General features: G+C 38.8%; 1 pseudogene; it reads right to left on the bottom strand.

Moving 5' to 3' along the window:
• Positions 1–369: 369 nt before the first annotated feature.
• Positions 370–27,346, bottom strand: LOC148518790 (cytochrome P450 2C23-like; annotated as a pseudogene).

Below are 27,346 nucleotides of genomic sequence, written 5' to 3'. Positions count from 1 at the left end.
AAGCACATCTTGTTTGTTTCATTTCAAGGCCATTGTGGTGGTGAATAGGGGCCAAAATCTGAAAATTCTGTCAATGTTCCAATATTTATGGACCTGACTGTATATAGGTCAAATTGTCTAAAATGTATTCAGTGCAAAACAAAACAACACCACAATAATCTAATTGTGTTGTATATCTTTATTTTATCAAGTTATTCTGCTTTAGAAGTAATTTGTGTTCATTGAATTTGGAACAGGAAATTTATTTTGTCTTTAAATTCTTAAAAACATAGGGGATGGCAGAGTGGTACAAAGTCTTTAAGCATTCATATTTTGTTGTGGTGTGATGTTTGTATCCTTTGTGTCAGTGGATGTAATATAAGTACTTGATCAGCGAGGGACAACAAACATCTCATAGGGCCTTGGTCGAGAACCATTAGTCTTTGGTTCTGGTGTTATGTTTAAGTCTTTCTTATCCACTGTGGGCTTCAATGTAAACTTTTGTAGTATAGTGGTGAGGAAGAGGAAGAGCTCCATCCGAGCCAGACCCTCCCCCATACACATGCATTTTCCTGGAGAGACAGAATGAAATATAAGTTGTACAGATTCAGATGAGGAAAATGGTGCATACCTGTAACAATTTAAAAGTAGACTTTTAGTATTATTTCTATGAAACTTAATAAAAATGGGCTGTTCTGTACAAATGTCTATATTTTTTGCATATCAGTTACTTTTCTAAGGTAAGGTAAACAGTAGACAATGTATAAAAATAAAATAATGTCCTATGGAACACTAATTATACATTAAATAAAGTGTACTCTATATTTTACTTAATTAAGTGTTAAACCTTTGAAAAAGCATCTACGATACCAAGAGCCCCAAGTGGGTAAGGGGTTGTTCAGAATACACAAGCCTGCCAGGGATAGTCAGCCACACCCACAAGATGGTGTGACTAAGCCACCTTCAGTTATATAGTATGGACCACTTTGCACTTGTGCAAAATGGGCCCCTCTATTTAAAAAAGGATGTGGCCACTTCCCCTCATTCTTTGGCTCACACTATAAGTGGCAACACCTGAAATTCCTATTGGTGGGTCTGTATGACATATAGGAATGATTTTACTTTATTCAGGCCATTTACAAAGATAGCATCATAAATACTTGTAAAACTACTGTGTATATCTATCAAAATATACTAACCTGACCTTATCATTTGTATGGGTGTCACCGCATTGCTCTAAAATGCATATCTATCACCTGATACTTCCATTCCATATGCATACCCAGGACTGACATCAGATGGTTAGGGGTATATTTACTAATGTGAGAGTTTTTAGAGGTGGAGATGTTGCCCATAGCATAGTACAATCAGATTCTAGCTATTATCTTCTAGAAGGTTCTAGTTAAATGTTAATTATTATCTGATTAGTCACTATGGGCAACATCTGCATTTTTAAAAACCCACACTTTAGTAAATATACCCCTTACAGTCAGTACTGGGATTAGACTGACATGTGGACCTTTCATTGCTGATGATCCAAGCCACAAACTGCTTGTTATCCTCAGGAAGCCATGTGTATTTGATTAAGAAGCAGTTCACAGGCAGGGTTATTGATGCAGGATGCTCCATGATAGATTATTATCAGCATTACTAGCATAGCCAGATTGATATGGAAGCATGGGATTTGCATGACCTGCAACCTCCGTCTCTCAGGTGGCTTTAGTCTAACACACATACTGAATACTACCTCTTTTCTCTATCTGTTCCCACCCCCAGATCTCCTACTCTATTTTGCTTCTCCCTTTGCTTCCATTTGACTGTAATATTTACATAGTAATAGAGACACTCAGAAGTAACCCAGCTGTGCTTCAGTCATTCCCAACTCAGTTGTACCTTTGCCTCCTTGTCAGTTGTACCTTTGCTCCCTTCCCAATCTGGACTATTACCCCCTTCATCATCTGTCCCTCTAAATTATTTACAAATCTCATGCATGGTAAGCCAAATAATTTGTTTTTTTGTTTTTTTCTTTTTTTTCCCATATTTAATTTTGGCTTGATATAGTATAAAATGTAAAATAATATATATGAACTGTCAGGAGACATCAAAATCAGTATTGCCATAATGCACTCACATTTTCACTATATAGCTATTTATAACTCAATAGTTTAAATTATAATGTTCGTACCTGCAGAAAATGGCATGAATGAATGAATGGTGGCTTCTTAAAGCCACCATTCTCATCAAGAAAGTGTCCAGGAACAAACTTGTCTGGGGTCTTGAACTGTTTGGGGTCTTTCAGGACAGAGGTCAGGATTGGAAAAACCATGGTTCCCTGAAAATCATTTTTTATTTATTATGTTTTTCCACTATGATCATAAACAAAGCATCTAAGAAATGTGGACTTGTCAGGGCTTAGAGGGTGCAAGATTTGGTCGTGACCAAAAGCAAAAATCAAAGGAAAATATGGAAAAGGTGAGACTTGTGCAAAGAAAATAGAGAGAGGAAAATAATTCATTATAAAGCCATAAAACTACAATTATTATTCATTTGAATATATTTTTTATAACACATTTTTCCAGTAGGACTCTAGACACTTAACAGATAATATTAACATACTATGGAAGTTTAGATTTAAACTATTATTATTATCCTTTATTTATACAAGGGTTCTGCAGCACCTTACAAAGTACATAAAACTAATAAGTGAAAAAGAAACAAGTAACATACAGTACATTACAGTGAAGGATATGGTTTATATACATTGCTGCAAAAGCGATTAAAACACTCACAGTAAGCGGCAGGGAATTGGGAGTCACGTGTTAGGTGCCCTTATACGGAGTACGGAGTAGAAGAAAGTGTAGGGAGAAGCACATGAGGGAAGAGGTCCCTGCTCGTGAGAGCTTAAATTCTAAAGGGAAATGGCAGAAAGACAGGTGTGACACATAAGGGGAAAATAAGGAGGAAAGAGCATTATGTGGGTTAGGATGAGAGCTGGAAGGCCTTGATGAAGTAGTGGGTCTTGAGAGTCCATTTGAAGATTTGTAGTGAGGTGAAGAGTCTGATAGGGAGAGCATTCCAAAGGTAGGGAGCAGCACAGGCAAAATCTTGGAGGCAGTAGAGGGAGGAAGTAATCACTTGGCAAGAGAGGCAGCATGCATTTGTTGAGTGAGGTGAATGGGTGGGAGTTTGAAGGGAGAGAAGGACAGAAATGTATGTGGGGGAGGATTTTGTGAGGGCTTTGTAGGCGAGTGTGAGAACCTTGAATTGGCATCTGAACGGGAAGGGGAGCCAGTGTAGGGCTTGAAGGAGAGGGGAAGCAGATATAGAACGGCTAGAGAGGAAGATGAGCTGAGCAGCAGCATTGAGGACCAACAGTAGTGGAGACAGGTGGTAGACTGGGAGGCGAGCTAGGAGAAGAGGATTTTAGTGGCATCCTGGGTGAGGAATGGTCTAATCCTGGAAATATTTTTTAGGTGAAATACAAAGGTTTATATTTCATGACTTATAGAAACTATAAAAATAATACAGAAGTATGGCTGCTACTTTGGGTCATTAGATGCAAGAGGTTTCATCCTACCCATGAAGGATCTAGGTGAAGCAACCATTTTAGCTGCATTGCATAAAATTACACTGGGCAGAATATACAATGTCTGGGATACATGATACACAATAGGAGAGATACAAACTCTATGCAAGATCCTTACAAATTCATCAGACCCATGCATTGTTTAATCTACACAATAGAGTACCAGGTGAGGCAGCCATGTTGAGCGCACTACCTTGCTTCCAATGTGTGATAAGCAATACATGGAAATAAGACCTACTGTACAATGATACAATTAATACTAACTATCAACATACCCATTGTTCATCCTCCCCTTGAAAGTACTACTAGATGGTGCACTACATATGTTACACTGGGCAGGATTAGCAATATTTAGAAATGGAACATGCAGTGGGAAATTAAAGACAAAATAAAAATAACAGTAGGTGGATGTGTGTGGAGATACTAGGTAAATGGGATTGGGAAGAAGAGGGACAGTGGAGGGATGGTAGAGTAGGGAGTACATGATGCTGCAAAGCAGTCAATATACTGCACATAGAAGTACAAGTTAGAATGGATTAATAAAAGCAATGTCATTTAATTATCCAACCATTTCTTCACATTGTCTCTGGCATAATTACCTTAGGAATATGATATCCCCTGAAGGTTGTGTCTTTGCTGGCCGCATGAGCCACTCCTGCAGGGACAATATCAGAAAATCTCTGTATCTCATGTATAACAGCGTCGGTATATGGCATCTTACTCCTGTCCTCAACTGATGGGCAGCGATCTCTGCCTATTACATTGTCTATTTCCTCATGGATCTTCTCTGAAACATACATTCACATTTATGGAAAAGTGAGAAGTAAGACTTTTTTTTTCTATTTACTTCTTGATTTTTTTATACTTTAATCATTAATAAAGTGCGAATATTACAAACTTATACTGTCAGTAGATTACAGAGGGCCATGTTTACACTTTTGTATTTTAGTAAAATTGACAAAATTAAACACATTTTCTGAAATGTCATCCTTTGGAGAGTGAACAAATATGGAATTCAAAATAAGGTATAGAACGTTGGATGTGACTTTAGACATAATTGTACAGCACATATAGAGAAAGAGATAAAGTTATCCTGGGAGTGTACATACAATCTATTCAAAGATAAAAAAAATTGTACAGACACTAGTAATTCAATTATTTAATCTAAAATATTGGAAAGAGGCATCCCAATTTGTCCCACATCAAACAAAAAAAAAATTAGTAACTGTAAACATGAGAGTCAGGTAAACTGTTTCAATTAATCAAAATTTCAGAATTTTTTTTAAACAAAACTAATCCATATAAACATAAGCACATAACAAAAATATCACAAATAGTGCACAGTAGCACATAAAAAAATGCTTCAATTCTAAGTGTCACACCTCATTAAAACCCACAGGTTAACAGTAGCAATGTAACATAATTTTAGAACTGAAAACAGCTAGTATAGTGAAGTATTAAACATTCATGTAGACCAATAAGAGCAAAGTCTAGCACAATTACTGCTATGGACAGTAGCTGCCTCACCTTTTGATGTATTAGGCTTTTATACAATTAGAAGATAGGAAATTCTATAAAAAATATTCTTCAATCCAATGGACAAGTACAGCGTCAGGTTCTCCAGACTAATAGACAAAGCATTCTATGATGGCACATGGAACAGGAACATGAACACCGTAGGATTTAAAATGCCAAAGCACCTACATTCTACCTACAGTATGACTCAAGGTGAACAAGATTACTACAAAACCCCCAAGAATACCAATAATCTCAAGAATAGGATTACTAGCACAAGCAGCACTTTCCTGGACCTATAGCTACGTCATCACATTCTAGGCCTACCATCCTACCTAAAAGAAAACTCATTTATTCTATGTAAAGTTCATAACATAAATTACAGGCAAACCATCTCCTTCAATGTAGATTTACTATAGATGAGCATTGATCATAGAATCGGCATTGAAGCAACCAAATATTTTCTAGATATGGAAGGAAGCAGCGACTTCCGCAAATTCCAAATTGGTCTACTAGAATTTGATCTCAGTTAGAACTATTCAACCATCTGTGACCATTTCTACCTGCAAACAAGAGGATCAGCTTGTGTGCCCACATATGCCAATCTCTGGTGGGAATGGGGATGAGTTTTCAGTAGGAAGAGTAAAAGAGTCACAAAACATATTGTAACATGGTTATAATGTATAGATTATATAATAAACATCTAGGAAGAAGATATGGATCTCCTTCTGACATTTATTTAACTGAACATCAATGAAGTTAAGCTAAAGCTTAAGAATATAAGTAACAATTTCATACCTTTCCTGGACTTTAACATCTATAAAGCCACTGATAGTATGTTACCACTGAATTACATAGCAAGTAGACAGCCACAAATAGTCCATTACACCAAAACAGGTCATATTTCCCCCTAACAATTGAAATATTCGCAAAGGTGAATTTTTAAGCCTGAAGAGAAATTGCTCAGATGATGCATTCTATGAACTGGCATTGAGACTTGAAGAGCAAGGTTATAGTAAAATATCAATTAAAAGGGCCAAACAAGCTAAACTGCAGATAAAAGGGGAACCCTTCATCTTTTCCATCAAACCTAATAGAAATGAACAGAATAAAATTAGATTTGTAGGCAATTTCTACAAAGTATTAAGAGAACTCCAACAATACCTAAAAAATGTTGGACAATTGTCCTACTAGATGAGGATCACCTCAAGAACCTGGATCAAAATGTATCCATCAGTTGGGGAAGGAACAAAAACCTAAGAGACCACTTAGTCAGAAGTCACTCCATGAAGAACCTACATAGAACAAATAAACTCACTAGCTCCTTCCCATTCTGTACATATGACACCTGTTCCTTCATGACAAAAGCCCAATACTGTAAACAGATTTGGGCAGGAGATTAAACTAAAAAAATCCATCAACTGCACTTGCAACATGAAATATGTCAGGGTGACATAAAGAATCTTTAAACACAACTATTGGAAAAGTCGGAACAATAAGGAATGCAGTATCTGGCTTAACCAAACTCAAAAATTAGTGGCACCCCATTTCATTATAGTCATTTAAATATCTTCAATGACATGAAGGTGTTTGTTTTAGAATAGTTAGACTTGGCATCAGTGGCGTGAAAGTGAATGGACCTTCAAACTAGGAGCCATGAGATCATATAGCTTAATCAGCTACAGTGTATTTATTTATCCAAGCTCTACTTCCCTTAATATGTTGGCTTTACTTCCCCTTCTCTATATCTTTGATACCGAACTTCTTTTATAATATTATATCCCTTTTTTTGGGATACTTACAGATTTGCTCTACATATCACGTAAATGCCACTACTGTAACTTTCACTCACACTTCCCCACATTAGGTGCTAATATATTACCAGAACTTTCATTCACCTTTCTTAACCTTAAATATTACATAATATTATTCATGCAATGCAATCTATTAACTATCTTGTGCTCAGGTCATGCTAACAACCCTTACCCACACTCTCACTGCTAGCTAAACATCATGTTTTAGGCATTTTTGATTTGCATATTGCCTTGACATCTCCATCACTCTCTCTCTCTCCCTCTCTCCCTTCCTCCCCCCATGGTGGGATTCAAGACGCATTCGGTATGATTTAGTGCTGGCCGTCGCCCGACAGAGAAGGAAATCACGATCGTCCTAAAGGTAAGCACAAACTAACCTAATTCTACCCCCTAACACTCCTTTACGGTGCCTAACCCTAACCTCCTCCCTGTGCCTAACCCTAATCCCTCCTCTAAGTGCATAAACCTAACCCCCCATTCCCCGCCGCCTAAATCTAAGTCCCACATGGGAGTGCCTAGCCCTAACCTACCCCCAGGGGTGCCAAACCCTAACACCCCCTTCTCCTGGCCTGTCCCTAATCTCCCCGGGGGGTGCCTAACCCTAAATCCCCCCAGGAGCCCTAAACCTAACCCTCCCCCCCACGGCAGTCCGTGCCCGGCGCCCGGCATCCCTTCGATCGGGATGCCGGGTGCCAGTCTCCCGGCGTTGGTAAAATGACAGGCGTCTAGATTTAGATAAGAGTATAGAATTGTTTTACTGCGCTATGCACTGTTGGATATACAAATTTAGAAAACTCTATATAAGGTTTGCTGTCTGTTTAATTAAACAGGAGGCTTGAATAAAATTAAATAAATCTACTTTAATACAATGGTCCACAGATAGACACTAATAATCAAATGTACATATATAAAATCAAACAGAATGAATCAATCATATAGTAGCAAGGATCAAATGGCTCTCTAGCTTAAGTGCATTGCTAGGAGAAAGTAACTGTATCACTGAGATTCTACAGCATAACGTTTTAATGTTCAGCTCCTACACCAATGGCTACAAATGTAGCAATTAGTTTCCAATGGTGAGGCAGCTCACTTGCACTGCTTAGATTGCAATCACTACTGGTGTCCCAGTGTGAAATGCAGTCACGCTGGAGGATAAACGGGTAAGTAATGACAGTTGGAGTATCTCACCCCTGGAAATCCGTGATCACAATAATATCCGTCCCAGCTCAGCCCGTCTGGACGTTATAATTCCGTGGCTGGATGAAGCCGGATGCCGTTCAGCCAGGGACAGATGCTGCTAATAAAGCGGTGGCTGTGTGTCAGCTGGCGGTGAGCCCGGCTGGAGACAGGAGCTGCTGGTGAAGCCGTGGCTGTGTGTGAGCTGGCGGTGAGCTCAGCCGAAGACAGGTGCTGCTGGTGGAGCGGTAGCTGTGTGTCAGCTGGTGGTATGCTCAAAAAAAACCTCCAAATAGGCGTGCGGCAAGTAGTTGATATGCTGTGGAAAAATCTCAGATGCCTGGGTGATGACGTCAACGCGTTTCATCCCGTGGAAACCGGGACTTTCTCAAGACTGTGTACCCTATCCATTGGCACTTCCTTATATCCCTCCAGGCATTAGCCATAATTGCTTAATTGCTTATACACACCAGATAATCATATATCCTTTCATCAGTATCTTGCTTCAGAGAAAAAACCTCATGGTAATATATGTATGAAAAGTCATGGTTAATACATGTATAAAGGGCCAGAGGTTTACATTTAATACTCAGCATCATATATAGATAAATAAATAAAAATAAATAATAATAATTATTATTACATATTTAAATAATAAAAATAAAAATATATTTAAAAATAACAATATTCTTTATTTAAAGTTTTTTTTTTTTTTAAATTGATAAGCCTCCTGTTTACATTGATTTAAATCCCTTACTGGTCTTGATCACATGTGACCACATAGCCTGCATTTTAGTCTTGACGACCAATATTTTGAATCATAAAAATATTATTTATTAACAATAGTCTGAACCATCTATTATCTATATACTAACCCAATTTCTATATTATGATAGACCTCACAAATATATATACACAAACTCCTCCTCAGGGTGACATCTCAATAGATCACTCGTATATATCACACGGCTAATAGGGATGCAGATGCACCCTCTGCGCGTACATAAATAGAAATACAAATGTAAATGTATACATAAACATAAGAATACATATATACCTATGCACATGCATAAATACATGTTCCCAGTAGACAAAATAGCTGGATACTAATAAGAATAGAGATCTATACTACCCAGAGTGGAAATGGAAGGGAACCATAATTGTACCTGAACTGTATATAACCAGCATATACATATAATATATTGTACAAACTAATCGATGTTTATTTCTGAACTATAAAGTCCAGATGTCTCCTTCCTCAAAATAAATCACTCACTATATGGAAACAATAGATGATGATATGATATGATAACCCGAGAGATAGGTAAGATGCTGATGTCCTATTTCTAACTTACTAACTATAGGAGACGGTATCGATGGAGGCGGCGACAGACGTCCCTCGCCACATCAATCCTACCCCTAACTGTAGTGTGGTGGCTGTACATTCCTAATCTACCTCAATTTATTGGATAATTGTCCAAATCAGTCAAAAGAGACATGATCTAGTGCTTCATTTAATCCTGCAGGATAGAGAGTATCTAGTTTGAAGATCCAAGCTGATTCTTTCATACATAATTGGTGGAATCTATTCCCCCCTCTTGTTGTAACTTTAATGTGTTCTACTCCTACAACTGTCAGGCTCGATGGATCACTTGAATGATGGTTTAAAAAATGACGTGATACACTGTGCGTAGATAATTTATTTATAATATTGCGTCTATGTTCTCTAAATCTACATTTAATTGACCTTGTAGTCCTACCTACATATTGCAGGGAACATGAACACTGTAAAACATATACGCAGTATGTAGAATCACAATTGATGTATTGTTTAATCGGGAAAGTATCACCATTCACATGTGATGTGATACTCGTCGCACGATTAATTGTATGTTTACACGTCAAACATATTCTTTTATTACATCTATAATTGCCTGATGTTAACCATGTACTACTCCTCTGATTACCCTTAAATGATCTCAGTTCGCTTGGTGCCAACATATTCTTCAAATTAGAGTTCTTCTTAAAAATGACTCTAGGTTTATTTATTAAGCAGGTTCTCAGAACATAGTCTTCATTTAATATTGACAGGTTCCTATTGATAATTTTCTTGATATTCCCTGTCATTTTTAAGAAGAACTCTAATTTGAAGAATATGTTGGCACCAAGCGAACTGAGATCATTTAAGGGTAATCAGAGGAGTAGTACATGGTTAACATCAGGCAATTATAGATGTAATAAAAGAATATGTTTGACGTGTAAACATACAATTAATCGTGCGACGAGTATCACATCACATGTGAATGGTGATACTTTCCCGATTAAACAATACATCAATTGTGATTCTACATACTGCGTATATGTTTTACAGTGTTCATGTTCCCTGCAATATGTATGTAGGACTACAAGGTCAATTAAATGTAGATTTAGAGAACATAGACGCAATATTATAAATAAATTATCTACGCACAGTGTATCACGTCATTTTTTAAACCATCATTCAAGTGATCCATCGAGCCTGAAAGTTGTAGGAGTAGAACACATTAAAGTTACAACAAGAGGGGGGAATAGATTCCACCAATTATGTATGAAAGAATCAGCTTGGATATTCAAACTAGATACTCTCTATCCTGCAGGATTAAATGAAGCACTAGATCATGTCTCTTTTGACTGGTTTGGACAATTATCCAATAAATTGAGGTAGATTAGGAATGTACAGCCACCACAGTACAGTTAGGGGTAGGATTGATGTGGCGAGGGACGTCTGCCGCCGCCTCCATCGATTCCGTCTCCTATAGTTAGTAAGTTAGAAATAGGACATCAGCATCTTACCTATCTCTCGGGTTATCATATCATATCATCATCTATTGTTTCCATATAGTGAGTGATTTATTTTGAGGAAGGAGACATCTGGACTTTATAGTTCAGAAATAAACATCGATTAGTTTGTACAATATATTATATGTATATGCTGGTTATATACAGTTCAGGTACAATTATGGTTCCCTTCCATTTCCACTCTGGGTAGTATAGATCTCTATTCTTATTAGTATCCAGCTATTTTGTCTACTGGGAACATGTATTTATGCATGTGCATAGGTATATATGTATTCTTATGTTTATGTATACATTTACATTTGTATTTCTATTTATGTACGCGCAGAGGGTGCATCTGCATCCCTATTAGCCGTGTGATATATACGAGTGATCTATTGAGATGTCACCCTGAGGGGGAGTTTGTGTATATATAGTTGTGAGGTCTATCATAATATAGAAATTGGGTTAGTATATAGATAATAGATGGTTCAGACTATTGTTAATAAATAATATTTTTATGATTCAAAATATTGGTCGTCAAGACTAAAATGCAGGCTATGTGGTCACATGTGATCAAGACCAGTAAGGGATTTAAATCAATGTAAACAGGAGGCTTATCAATTTAAAAAAAAAAAAAAAAACTTTAAATAAAGAATATTGTTATTTTTAAATATATTTTTATTTTTATTATTTAAATATGTAATAATTATTATTATTATTTATTTTTATTTATTTATCTATATATGATGCTGAGTATTAAATGTAAACCTCTGGCCCTTTATACATGTATTAACCATGACTTTTCATACATATATTACCATGAGGTTTTTTCTCTGAAGCAAGATACTGATCAAAGGATATATGATTATCTGGTGTGTATAAGCAATTAAACAATTATGGCTAATGCCTGGAGGGATATAAGGAAGTGCCAATGGATAGGGCACACAGTCTTGAGAAATCCCGGTTTCCACGGGACGAAACGCGTTGACGTCATCACCCAGGCATCTGAGATTTTTCCACAGCATATCAACTACTTGCCGCACGCCTATTTGGAGGTTTTTTTTGAGCATACCGCCAGCTGACACACAGCTACCGCTCCACCAGCAGCACCTGTCTTCGGCTGAGCTCACCGCCAGCTGACACACAGCCACGGCTTCACCAGCAGCTCCTGTCTCCAGCCGGGCTCACCGCCAGCTGACACACAGCCACCGCTTTATTAGCAGCATCTGTCCCTGGCTGTACGGCATCCGGCTTCATCCAGCCGCGGAATTACAACGTCCAGACGGGCTGAGCTGGGACGGATATTATTGTGATCACGGATTTCCAAGGGTGAGATACTCCAACTGTCATTACTTACCCGTTTATCCTCCAGCATGACTGCATTTCACACTGGGACGCCAGTAGTGATTGCAATCTAAGCAGTGCAAGTGAGCTGCCTCACCATTGGAAACTAATTGCTACATTTGTAGCCATTGGTGTAGGAGCTGAACATTAGAACGTTATGCTGTAGAATCTCAGTGATACAGTTACTTTCTCCTAGCAATGCACTTAATCTAGAGAGCCATTTGATCCTTGCTACTATATGATTGATTCATTCTGTTTGCTTTTATATATGTACATTTGATTATTAGTGTCTATCTGTGGACCATTGTATTAAAGTAGATTTATTTAATTTTATTCAAGCCTCCTGTTTAATTAAACAGACAGCAAACCTTATATAGAGTTTTCAAAATTTGTATATCCAACAGTGCCTAGCGCAGTAAAACAATTCTATACTCTTTTCTGATTTTGTGGAGACTTCTGTCTCCAGGTTTTTGACCAAACCTGTATTACTTGCAGCTGGCACTGATTACAACCAAACAATTTTTGTATTGAGCGCCGGGGTATTTGCAGCTTTGACTGTAAATAGTCTAGATTTAGATACCTGTCATTTAACCCTCACCGGGATTAAGCAGTCGGTAAACCGGCATTGCGTCCGCCGGGTTCCCGAACGTATACCTTCAAGACATCCATGCTGTGAGACACACATCATACACAATATTTCCATTTGTAATAAAAAGTATTATCATTTCTCATATTTCATTGCAATTACAATTTTATAGCACAGATCCCTGTGCTTGTCACAACTTCGCTAATTTATGTGTCATGTTTAGTTTATCCTTTCACATGGATAATCTGATATTATATTATCTATTTATTAGAGAAATTGTGACATTTATATTGGACTAAGTATGATAGACACATATGGGTGTATCCAACACTACACTCCATATATATATTCTCATATGTCATAAACTCTACATACTGTATCACATTATAAATGCTACTAACTATACCATGAACTCATCCCCTTTGCACTTTTTATAGTTACGCAACTATACATTATTATTACAACAATATGTTCCAATAGATATGTATTAGATCCAATCAAATTTGTTTACACTTCTTTGAGATATGATGAAATATACATATATCCTGCATTAAAACTGCACAGCATATGTCATATGTCACATACTATATATTATTCTGTTCTACTGCATTTGCGTCTCTCCTAATATGGATTCATATGTTAGTCCATTAATTGTCTTCTGAATCCCTGTGTTTGACCTGACAACTATTAACCTTGATAGGCTCTTTAAACTGCCATATCCTTTTGGCCCCTGCTACTGTTCATCAAGGAAAACCAACCCATCAGCTTGTTTATTCTTCCTTGAACCCCAGTATCTTAATCAATAACCAAGCAATCATTAGTGATTAGGTCTGTGGACCACTATTGCTGCAGTCATGCCAAACAGCCCTTGTCAGTACACCAGGCCCCATGTGACTTTGGGCTGGCGCTGAGCATATTTTTTGAGTCTTTGCACCGAAAAATAATTTTTAATCGCTAATGTAATGCAACAAAACCTCTTCATGACACTGTACAGATTAATTTCATATGTGACACTTGTATGTCTCTGTACGACTGAGTTTTGTTGTATTGCATTCTGACAAAGATGCATTTATGGGCAAAAAAGTTGTGAAAAATATGCTACACCAATTCACGTGGCTCACTCGTTCTGCATGGTGTATTGAGGCTAGGCGTATGAGGACTCATTACACAGGAATTGGATAGTAAATGATTTGAAAAGAGAAATGTGGTCTGGAAAATCACCTTATCAATTACACCATGGATATGGTAGGGTGAGGAAATGGAGAAAGCGGAATTAAATTATGGATCTTTCTTGCATCATCATGATTCTTCAGGCTGGCAGAGGCAAAGTTGTGGAGATGCAGTTCATCTTATTTCGAGTAGTATTCTCCACAAAATATAGTGATCATTTGTAGAATTCATGTCCATAAGAATTCAAGCTGAATTAAGGGTAAAAGTTGGCCCAACAAATTTCTAACCTTGTGGTCGTAATAAATAGAGAAGTGCAGTTCAGTTTTCCTCAAAACCAAAATATACCTGAACTTTGGGCTTCCAAGTCAAATCAAGTCTCCGGCTCGGATCCTTTTTGGGGTCCCAAGTAGAACCGAGTCACAGCTCGGGTCTGCTGTAAATTCGTAACTCGGATTTAAAAACTGAATCTCGGTTTTGGATTGCATGTAAATAGGTCCAAATTACATGGTTAAGGCTGTTTTTATTCATTTTAAAGTAATCCAAAACCAAAACAGAAAAGAACAAAACACTTGAGGGTGGTTTTACAGAAACCAAAACACATTGTTTTGCGCATATGTCTAATAATAAATTGGTCACTCAGCGTAGGATGTATTTAGAGCTTATCTAACTTCTTATGATTTTCTACAATGCTGTACAAAGTTATTTGCTTACATAAAATCTCTTTCACAGTTGTCATTTTGTGCTTTTTTGACTTATCACCTTTTGCAAAAGAACAATTTTGTTTGATCAGTTATTGTTCTATTTGTATTTTGTTCAAGTCTTATATTTTACATATAGTAATTATGGGGATGCTGACTACACAATACATAATACTCTACATACAGTAATACATAATACACTACAGCAATAAACCTAAATAAATAAACACATAAATATATATCAGTTAAATGTTTTCAGGCTCTGTTTCTCTGCTCCAACCCAATAGAATGACAAAGACTAGGATTAGGAGACCTTCAAGAATAAGGACCAGTACAGATATTTTTTATACAGTAGCAAGAACATTTATAGTAGAGTATTACCCACATTGGCTAATTTAATTAGTTGTGTTTCCTTTTTTTTGCCCATAACCAGTCAACATGTCTAGAGAATATCTCACTGTTTCTGGAAACAAGAAGCAATGTTACATTGTTACCTTGTATGTCAGGGTATTTGAGCAGAATCAGGAAGCCATATCTCAATGTCAAACTTGTAGTTTCTGTCCCAGCAAAAAAAGGTCATTTACTGCCGTCTTCAAGTTCTTATCATGAAATTCTGTGTTTGGGGTATTTTTTTCCTATAAGATATATTCATTATTTTATTAGCAGTTAAATAAAAACATGACATCTTTCCGCTCTTTGAAGAAGCAGTGTGTTATTATACTTTGGGCCAAATGTTTTAGGGTGAGAGTTTAGAAAGCGTGAGAGTTTAACAGTAAGCTCTCACACTTTTTAACAATGTAATGGAGTCCGAGAACAGGCAAACTTACATGTTTTTAGAGTTTACTGATAAACTCTCATAAACTCTCACCCTGTTATATTTGGCCCTTTATCTAGTTATATTCCCAAAATGTTTCCCCAATTCACCTCTTCCATCCTCATGAGGAAGCAGTCTATATAGTCTCGTGGGTAGTTCTTATCCAGAGTGTTTCGGTGAGACCTCACCATATCCATCACAAAGTCCTTCAGTTTTTGAACAGTTGGGAAAATTTTCTGGTGAGGGCCAGGGACATAGCTCATCAAGGTTGGGAAGATATTAAGAAGCTAAAAAAAGTAACATTGAGAAAATAAAGTCAAAAATGTATATTTTTCTAAGGACCTAACTTTATAAAGTCCCTTACTAAACGTTCCCAAAAGCTCATTGGTTATCTAATTACTGTAGTCATGAATGATTTTTAACTCAACATCATAGTGTACTAGCTTTATATGGCACAATTTGATATATTGAGATTATTTTGTGACTATATTAGTTATGTTTTTTATAGGGATAATTTTAATAAATTTAGGGCCTGATGCTGCATTAAAAAAATAAAAAACAAATGTAAAAATAGCATATATTTATGTCTATAAGCTTTTTGAGATTACCTCTTTGGCTTACGCAGCCTTGCCGACCGATGGTCACGATAGTGAGCCGAAGCAGCATCTACAGATGTTGTACTTGGATTGCAAATGCATGCAGAAGGCGTCTTATTTCCCACAGACACCTCCTGATGCATTTGTATTTAAATTGGACTGTATTGTAGTGTCACTTCCTTGCGGCTCTGTAATACCGTCCACATCGAAATCAGGACCAATATGCTTCCATTAGGTTCTCAATTGTTTCTTAATATTTACCTGACCCGAGGCAGAGTTTATTAGCTGGACAACATCTGTAACGTATGACAAGAGGGTCAGGAATTTCTTGTCCTCATAGTCAAATCTCTCGCCAAATACAATGGAGCAAATGACATTGGAAACAGCCAATCTCAGTAGATATGATGGGTCAAATGGAGTGCCTGTTATTTTGTAAAAAAGACCAGTCTTTAAATTCACTATACAAATTAATAGCAAAATAGAAATAACATAAAGAGATACATGTACATACAAAACATCTTCCACATAGTGTTTTTTTCAGACAACCACCACTTATTAGCTATGCCCAATGTCTTCATTTTAATTACTTAGTATAGATTATAAATATTTACTCCTCCAGCACTGTGTGTAATTCTTCTTTTATGTCTTTTCAGACAACAAATCCATAAAACTAAAAAGAATACATACAATAGTTTATTACCTTTAAACATATAGGGGCATATTTATTAAAATATGCCGTGTGTCCCCCAAAATTAAGAATCTTGTTCCGCTTGAATGTATTCATTGTAATAGCTAATAGACAAGGGTTCCAATAAGAGCCAGTCCCAGAAATTAGAAAGAAGTAAAATGATAATGTTCTTGATCACTTTACTTCTAACTAAGGACCCCCTTGCAACTTCTGCATGGGTATGGCTTTCCAGCTGCGCAGGTAGCAAAAGCTGCAAGCACTTCTAGAAATCCTGCAGACCACAGGACAGGGTCTGAGGGTAATCCAAGATCCCACCAGTGCCGATAAAAATCCCTAAAATGTCACTTTAGTAATGTAGCTTGGATGGTGAATCCTATACATTGGAAATCCTCATCCCTCCCACTCCTAATTAATGGTACTCCCAGATTGATTATTTTATGACTATATAAGATCTTATTATTTTAAGTGCAGACAAATTCATAGAATATTGTGCAACCTGGTTGGGATGGTTAGAGTTTAAGGATTCAGATTGCTACAAAAAAGTATGTTATACACTCTTCTCCACATGATGATTGTTCTTAATTGATGGTATTTCTTTGTATGAGCCTAGAGTTTCTTCCTCATCATTCAATTATATGACTATTTTAGATCCCTCTCATACCCTGTCATGTATTCCACTCCCTGTCCTTTCCTTCCCTACCCCCTATCTGTCATTTACCTGGTTTCTTTGTTCCCCAATGTTTAAAACTTTATTTTGCAATACGTTTGTTGGATATTTATTTGTCCTTCAGTTAATTGGTCTTGTTCCATTAACTTTGATGTTCTCATGAGCTGTTGATGATGTATGTTTTTTTTCTAATTCATGTATTGCATCTCCTATTCAATAAAAATAGTTAACTTAAAAAACAAATACACCCCATATTGAGAAACACCATTGTGTAAAACAAAAAGAGAGGAAAAATTGTGAAGACTTTTTTTTATGTAGAGTTACAGTATAAAGAAACAGGTGCTCATATATGGATTGAATACTCTTACTACAGGTTATAAAACTAGGAGCCTTTCAACATGTCTTTATACGGTAGATTATCTTTATCTTCAATGGTGAGAATCATGAGGTTACTAAAGTTCATTCTTACCATTGTTAGTCAATGGGTGGAACTGCTCATTGCCTAAGAGGTGGAGGCTCACCTCTATCAGTCATGACATCATTTGTGCTGCACTACTGAGAAACGGAGACTGACGGAGATGAGCCACAACCAAAAGTAGAGCATCAGAAATATGCTGAGTACCGTAAGCAAGGCTTCAGAGGCTACTGAAGTGCTGGGTTGGCACAAACAAGACCCTGAAACAGGAACAAGTTGTGAGTGGAGCTGGGGGGAGGGGTTACAGGATCAGATACAGTATATCTAGTTAGTTTGGCTGCCAACTTCCTCCTTCCACCAGTGCTGAATTCAGAACTATAACTAGACCTTGTCATCTCATTTCTGCCCCTGTCACCTCTGTCCTGGCCCTGTTACCTCTGTCTTGTCCCTGTCAACCCTCTCTCCTGTCCCCTATGTTCTGTATTGGTCCGGTCCTTTTCCTGTCCCCTCTGATCTGGTCCTGTCACCTCTATTCTGTCCCTGTCATCTCTGTCCTGGCCCTGTCAATGCTGTCCTGGACCTATCTCCTTTGTCCTGCACCCCAGTCCTGCCCCCACCACACATCCCCTCTATCCTGGTCCTGTCACTTCTGTCTTGGCTCTGGTTCTGTCACCTCTATCCAGTCCTGTCACCTCTTTACTGCACTGTCAATGCTGTCCTTGGACAGTCACCTCTGTTATGACACCACTGTCATGTCCCTGTCACCTCTCTCCTGATCCTGACACCTCTGTCCTGTCCCTACTGTTCTGTCCCTGTCACCTCTGTCCCGATCATATCACCTCTGTCCTGTCCTTACTGTCATGTCCTTTTTCCCACTATCCTGTCCCTTTCATCTCTGTGCTGTCCCTGTCCCCACTCTTCATCCCTGTCACCTCTGTACTGTAGGTTGGAAAGTTAGGAGGTATCTAGAGAGCTTTCTACAAAACAGGGGCATGTCCCGCTGGCAGCTGGAACATCCAGGCCATGCTGATTAACCATAGAGTTACTCATATTGCTGATGTTCATGCAAGTGATCTTATGCTGCATTCTCAAATGATACAGTAGATCACAGAAGCATGCATCTGTTAACACAAGACGCCTCCTGCTGTATTTGCATAATTTAGCAGTAGCAGCTGCAGAATTGAAAGGTGAAGTTGAAAAATAGAGAGGAGTCTATTTATTATAGATCATCTATATTCAAGTACAATTTTAATATAGAAGGGTTGTGAGCTCTCCCTCCCAGAAGCTGGCGGATGTCACATCACTTCCTTCGTACCCACTGGCTCTCACATGTCACTGCTCTAATGCAGCTGTCAGGGGACTGGTATTCTGCACATGGTAACTTAAGGGGTTATGCTGGTTTACTTACTCACAAATTATATTATCCTGATCAGTGCCCTTTGTGCAAAGCAAGTGTGAAAACATTCTTAGTTCACATATTTAGAAGGGATCTGAGGAGACACAAGAAGGCTGGAGCTGGGCAAACACTGAGTGGCTTAAGAGACACAAGTGAGAAGGAGAGAGACACAATGGCTAAAGCTGGGGAGACACAATGAGGCTGGAGCCGGGGATACAACAGGATGTTGGAGAGACATAAGGAGGCTAGTGCTGGGGAGACACTGAGGAGCTGAGGAGACACAAGTGAGAAAAATAGACAAAAGGAGGCTGGAGCTGGGGGGACACAGGGGCTGAAGACACACAATGAGGCTGGAGCTGGGGAGACACTGGGGTGTTGGAGAGCCACAAGGAGGCTGGAGCTGGAGATACCTAGGGATAGGATAAGGCTGGAGAGACACAGGGAGGTGACACTGTAGAGACACAAGGGGTATGGAGCAACAGAGATATGGGGAATAACGCTGAAGAGACATAAGGGGCTGGATAGACAAGGGAGAATGAGGCTGAAGAAAACTGGGGTGGAAATGCTGGGGATTATCAACAATTTGCAGGATTAGAAGGAAAAGGATCTGGAACAGTAAACTTAATTTAGGCACCTATTCAAAAAAAATATTACTGATACAAATGCTACCAAATCAGCATATACTGTTTAATCATATCAAATTATATGATCAGGTAAGTTCACATTTTGCCATGCAACAACCTTCTGTTGCTATTTATTATCTGACTGAACCTCCGTTATATGATTATGACATTGCTTCCACAAACAGATATCTGTCGGACCATGTAATCTCCTACATGAATAGTGAATACAGACTAAAGTCACCATCTGCCTAGAGAGGATCACTTTATTCAGTGGTTCCCCATTGCAGAGAAATCACCGTACAGGTAAGGAAGACTTTCAATTAGGATAAATTGCATGAATATCAGAAAAGTTAAAAACTGGCATATCAGGGAAAAAAAGTCTGATAGTAGAAAGCAAGTCCAGAGGATATCGGAAGCTGATTCCATGTTGCGCATTTTATTAACAGGTTTGTTTGACTCACAATGCAACTGCAGCAAAAGACACAAGGAAGGCAGCGACTGCCTCAAACTCTGAATTAGGCCCCTTCAACAGACCCCACCCCCTCAACAGACCCACTCCCATTAGGGCTGCTTTGAGATATTATCTGGGCTGGTTTTCCATCCCAATCTGCAGCCGTCCGAAGGGTTCAGGTGTCTCTACTGCTCCTCCATGTACGTGACACACTCAAAGGATATTCCAGCTGACAACTTCCTGTAACTACTCTCCATATGACAGCTGATCAGATGGCTGCTCCCCTGCCAGCCTGCCAAAGCCATTTATCAGTACACTGCTCTGAGCCATTTCCTATACTGCTGTTGCAACTGTAGAGGACACATTCAGCCACCTGCACTCTAATGCCAGATGACCTAGATACACAGAGCCGCCTCCAGTCAGTTTACCGCCGAGTGTCTGGGACTCCAAAACCACTGCAGCTGATACCCACCATACTGGGAAACAAGTACAGCTGACAGCCACAGCTGCTCTCAAAGTTCCCACTGTGATAGGCTCCCTCTACAGCTCCACCCCCTACGCCCGGTATCACTCTCTGCCACTCGAGACACAGAGGGGTGAGCACCTTCTCCAGAGTAAATATCAGACTGCTGGTAGCTCATTTTATACCTCTCTTTGCTCCTGCCCTTCTTTCGCTGACAGGAACCCAATCACTCTCAGCTATATCACTCTGCCCCTTCTTCTATAGTGTGTGTGTATCCCATACACTAGGGCACATCCTCACCATATAGCAAAAGTACCACACATATCTATATGCAATTAAACGAAATATACAAGCATACACACATATATTACTGTACCACATACATAAGACAAATACATGAAATGTATATATATATATATATATACTGTATATATATGGTATATATATATATATATATATGTACACAATATAGATAAACAGTGGCACTCACGGGTCTTGTAGATAAATAATTAAATTGATTCTTTCTCCACAAGACCCGTGAGTGCCGCCATTTATCTATATTGTGCAATTGGCTGTTTCTTTGTGAGCACCTAGGAAGGCACCAGGGTGAATATTTGCAGTTTGAATGTGGAGTGCCGGCATACTTTGTCATATATAATGAGTTACAATACACACTTTTAACAACATTTACCACATGAGTTTTGTTCACAGGTTCATACATATATTTTTACCTCATAAATTGTACATTCATGTATCTGTATACATAAAACACTTCAATACACTCTGCCAATATAGAACCAAACATATTCCACCTTAGTGAAATATACATCTATGAATTATACATACATTGTTTATGGCTTTTTAAATATATGTATTTAAATCTCACCTCATATATAATCTTAATAATTCAGTATTTCCATTAACTCTTAACCTGGGTTACACAGCAAAAAGTAGCATATACTGTGATTGTTCCTATACAAACCCATTTCTCAAAATATATAAATGTAAATGTCTGATATATGGTCTAGCAGTTTTATTCACCTTGTAGTCAGTGGGGTAAAATGAGTTATGACATATCCATAGACAACATAGGGCCTGATTCAGACCCACTCGCGAGCGGCTGTCCGCTCGCAAGTGGGTCGATGGTCTGCACTGAGCATGCGCACGACGGAGGGAGCTCCGTTGTGCGCATGCGCCAGACACGACGAGCGAAGGACTTTCCTTCGCTCGTTGTGTCCGATCAAAGAGGGCGTGCTGTCAATGTTGATTGACAGCACGTCCCCTTTGGTGGGCGTGCCGGGGGCGTGCCTCCCTGACGGGGGCGTTCCCACGGGAACGCCTCCCGTCAGAAGCCGGCCCACTGACATCACTAGTGATGTCAGTGGGAGTGATTTTGGCTCTGATAGAGCCAAAATCACTCCGGAGCTTGCGGTTGAAAACCTCAACCACAGGCTCCGGCTCGCAATTTCGATGGTCGCGATGGTCACGACCATCGCAGCCATCAAAATGCACGCTCGTATAGCCTGTGGGTGGTGACCCACAGCTATATGAGCGTCCAGGAGGACGCTCCATGAAAATGGAGCCCGGCCCTCATTCAGAGCGTGCGCTCTGCTCAGAGCGTACGGCTCTGAATGAGGGCCATAGTCTTTTGGAATTTTTTTTTTAAACTAGAGTAAAAATAATATATTAAATCATGCCCTTAGGAGATTTATTATATCCACTGTCAAAGAACAAGCCAATCGAACGTGGTTTGGGGGAGGTATGAGAACTTATGTAAGATCGAAGGGTTGAATACATTTGTGTCATCATTAAGTATCTACCCACCTTTGTTCTTCATAAATGTCTCCTGAAGACATCGAGCCTCCTCCTGGATCCTCTCCTCAATGCTTCTCTTTCCCATTCCGAAATTCTTCATAGTCATGAGAGAGAAGCGACGCATTGTCTTCCACCTTTCCCCATTGCTCATGATGACCCCTAAAAATTGTGTTCTGTTACTTCCAATGATAGTATTTGCCAAGATTAATTGTATATCATAAGATAATAAAAAAAACTTTCAAGTCACTCCTTTAGATGTGCATGAAAAGCAGTGGTGGGTGTCTGTGCGTCTTTATGTATACTTATATCTATTTTAAGATAAAAATGCTTTTTATACTGTCATGTCCCAATGATGAAACAAATTAGGGGACTACCATCCACTGCCAGGGTTTTACAATCATGGCTAATAGTGAAAAATTTATACCATGACAAATAACACATTTATGCTGACCAGCACACCATCTGGGAGCTATGATCATCATGCAGGAACCCTGCTTAATCAATGACTTTTTAATATACATGAAGTGGTAACTATACTCAAGTCAGCTTATATTGTTTAGCTAAACTCCAATTAAGTAGTGGATATACTTGAAATTCTAGACTTTGGCTACGCTAATCCAGTGTGTTCACCTGTTTGAACATATGTTCCCACTAAATATGAAAAATGGGTGCTATATCTGGTAATTGGAGCCTAATCAGCCTGAACTAATGCCCTGAGATCCCGTTAGAGCCATTTGTTACTGTCTGCTGGAGTATAATTTTAAATGTGTTTTTAAGCGTTATAATATACTATAAAGCTATTGTGTTCACATGGTACCTTTTTTTAATCTTAAAACAGATATTAGTATATTTAAAGACATACAAGCAACCAGTGCTGATTTTATATACACATTTGGTACTTTATTGTTTGTTTTTTTTGGGGGGGCTGACCGGCAACCGCTGCTGATTGGCTGCTGGTCTGTGAGCTCCAATTGGCTCTCGACCAGCACCTATTTGACATTGGCGCTTTTAGCTACAGTATGTGTGCAGGGTGACTGGGTCGTGTACCCGGAGAAGCGCTGTACCGTGGCCATTCCTGACAGCCTGACAGAGATTGACAGTGGCACAGTGCGTCCCCGGGGACCTGGCTCTTTTACAAAAGTTAGTCCCCAGTCCTAGAAACTGGGTAAAATACGCGCTATAGCGCGTATTTGCGAACACTGTATACTATAAAGCTATTGTGTTCACATGGTACCTTTTTTAATCTTAAAATAGATATTTGTATATTTAAAGACATACAAGCAACCAGTGCTGATTTTATACACCTCTTTGGTACTTTATTGTTTTTTTTTGTTTGACTGACAGCACCCTTAGCAGCTGCAGAGTGCTTACATACTGCATACAGCTCTTTTTGTTCTATAAAGGTTTGCTGAATAATTTGGTACACTACTCAACTTGCCATATTCAAAGAGTGCTCACTAGTTCCTTAGGTTTTTCTTAGTTATTTGCATTTTGTGTTGTTTAATCTCTTTTCATATTGCCCTTATGAAAACTGTGAAACATGATTTATTTCACAAGTAATCTACAATAAGTGGACCTTTAAGTCCAGAAAACATATACACATTGAGACTAACCACTTAACTGAAGATTTTTTTTTTCTAAAAACTGCTTGGAAATTGTCATTTATTTATGAGTGAATAAGGTTAGAAACATCAAGTTCAACTTATCCAAAATGATTTCATTAAAATATATATATATGTATATATATATATATATATATATATATATATATATATTTTTTTTTTCTAAGATTTGTAAAAGAAAATAATTTTTTCAAACATCAGAACCATCATTAAATATGACACCGGTTTCAGGCACGAGGTACACTAAGGTGGTGAGGGGGGAGATTAATTTACTTTTTCCAAGCAGCTGCTAATCTTTGCAGCCACTGGGTGGGGGGTCCTGGTTTGCTAACCGATCAGCAGTGATTCTCTTCCTGAAGCCACCCTCAAATTTATCAGACTGGTTGAAATTTTGTGACCAGAGTAGATAAAGAACTGCCCGGTGTGGTCGGAAATTTGCGACCATGCCAGGCAAGTGGTTAACAGTACTTTGAAGCTCACAGAAACAGTCAGATATGAAAACAAAGTTATTATGATGAGCTAAACATGAAAACAACATCCACTAACATTTCTACATAAAGGCTGGATTTCAACTTTCTTCTAATGCAGAAAAAATCATACTTTCGTTAAACTTCCAGATACCCAGGAGACCCTTGTATTTTGGGGAATAGTTCCCAAAAGTCATGGGGTAGCTGTATGTAAAGGTAATGGTAGGTGGCATCACTGTACTCTGAAGTCTTGGAAAAGCCCAGACCTGCATAAATTCTAATATGACATCTCATGAATCAGTTTAAATGCCGGCTAGGCTGCTCAAGGCAAGGTGACATGAATTATCAGAGTTCGAACGGGGCATGATACTAGATGCCCAATGGATGGGACATTCAATTTCCAAAGTTGAGAGGACATTCAACATTCCTTGATGTACAGTGCCACGTGTATACTGAGAATACCACATGGAATGCATTACCACCCACCTTGGACAGTGCAGTGGCTGACCATGGGTGCTTAATGATAGTAACCAGCAGCATCTGGCCAGAATTGTCCTTGGTAACAGGCAAGCATCACTGGTTCTTTTGCTTCTATTGGATATGGTGAAGAAGATACACTAGAGTGTCTCTGTTAACACTACTACACCAGACACAGTGCCTCACCTGAGCTCATGACATCGCTACTTGGACCCTGAATGACTGGCATCATGTGGCATGGTCTGATGAGTCACAGGTCTAGATGTTTTGAGCTTATGGTAGGTTTTGGGTGTGGCACAGACCCCACAAGGCCATGGACCCCAGTTGTCAACAAGGCGCCATGCATGCCAGTAGTTGTTTCATAATGGTGTGGAAAGTGTTCACGTGGCATGGGTTGGGTCCGCTAGTCCACCTGAACACATCATTGGCTTGCAACTGCTACTTTGCATTGCTTGATGACCATTTTCAACTCATCATGTACTCTATGTACCCCCACAATGATGAAATATTCTAGCAGGATAATGCCAAGTTGTCCAGAATTGGTTTGAGGAGCATTCATGTTCACCCAACAGAGTCCAATCAAGCATTAATTGGTGGAGAGCTCCATTTGTACCCAAGATCCTACATGTACAAATATCAGTGAGCTGTGGGAAGCTATCCTAATGGCATGGGTCAACATCTTCCAGAGGTCTTCCATCCAGTTGTGACATTCATGCCATGTCAAGTTGCTGCACTTTGCCAGGCTAGAGGTGGTCCTATATGATACTAGGCATCTATCCCATGACTTGTGGCACTTCAGTGTACTGTATTATTATATTTAAATTATTTCGATATACAGTGTTGACTTGAAACAACACAATTCATGAAACTTCATTAAATTATATTTTCATGTGAAAAAAAATAACCTTAAAACTGTATTACTCATTTTGAATGACTTGGTTTTTACCTTTGCAAGGGCTCTGGTGGCAGCTCTGTGCATCATACAATCAGAGCCTCAATTGCATATATTGCAGCTTCTCAGTGGTCCAACCATTCACACAACTCTCTGTAGCATTTAAATCTTTTTAATTAATGTTTAGCTACTTAGGTGGTAGCTGAGCTTTAAGTACTATTATTATCTGTTTAACTATCATACCATAATCCTTACAGAACAGGTCTGCGAATTCCAATTCCGCTCTGGCACTAAACACATCACTGCGGTCAACAAGCACCTCCTTCACAGCATCATAGCCAATTAGCATGACTGCAGGTTTATTAGCGATGAAGATGGTGTACACAGGTCCATACTTCTCACTCAGCTTTAGAGAGACATATACATTACATTACAGCGGTTGTACTGTATGTTGCTTATACCCCTTTTCCACCTAAATTCCGGGTCTGCACCGGAGTTGGAACAAAGTTCCTATCCGGATCTAACCCGGAATTTTGCCTACGCCGACTCGGGATATTCCCGAGTAAAAGGGGTATAAGATACAATTTTATAGCTAAACATTTGGAATAAATATCACACTCCAGCACTTGTCTTTGGTAGTTATGTGCTTAAGCATCAACCATTTCTCTCTGTCTATCGATGTCCTTAAATCCCATTGCACATACTTATAGAACATACAAAGGGGAATCCAATTAGCCAATTCAATGAGCAGAGTTTACCCCGCACGTTAAACCACAGCGGTGGACTTTTCCTTGCAAGTTCAGGAGGTGCGAGGAAAAGTCAGCAAGAAAAGGCACCAGGTTTAATATGTTGGGAGTAACCATTGATTCCGCACTTTAAGTGGAATAGTGCATATTAAAACCATTAAACCCTGGTTTACCATGCGGGAAAATGCTTTTCCATGAATATCTTTTTTCCGAGCAGTACAAACAATTAGCTGTGTGGAATGTCCTATGGCCAACTGGATAGTATTAGATAATTGAGAGAGATAACAAATTACACCATTCCAGTTATCTGTTGTATTATAATAATGAAGGTGTAAATGACCCAACTTACCTTAAACAAAGATTGTGGAAATTCTGTGGTGCTGATCTGCATGATATTCCCCAGCAGGGGCAGAGGTGTGGGCCCCGGGGGCAGGTTCTTCTGCATAATCTTATTCCACCATTTAAGAAGGTAAATAAGAAGAGTGACACCGGTGACCAGGAGAAGGGTCCCTGCTATATTTAGTGCCAT

The sequence above is a fragment of the Taudactylus pleione genome, unplaced genomic scaffold (assembly GCF_031769625.1).
Source record: "Taudactylus pleione unplaced genomic scaffold, aTauple2 ptg000199l, whole genome shotgun sequence".
Taxonomy (NCBI): Eukaryota; Metazoa; Chordata; class Amphibia; order Anura; family Myobatrachidae; genus Taudactylus; species Taudactylus pleione.
Note: the sequence above shows the minus strand (reverse complement) of the source record. Positions and strands in the feature narration are given on the sequence as shown.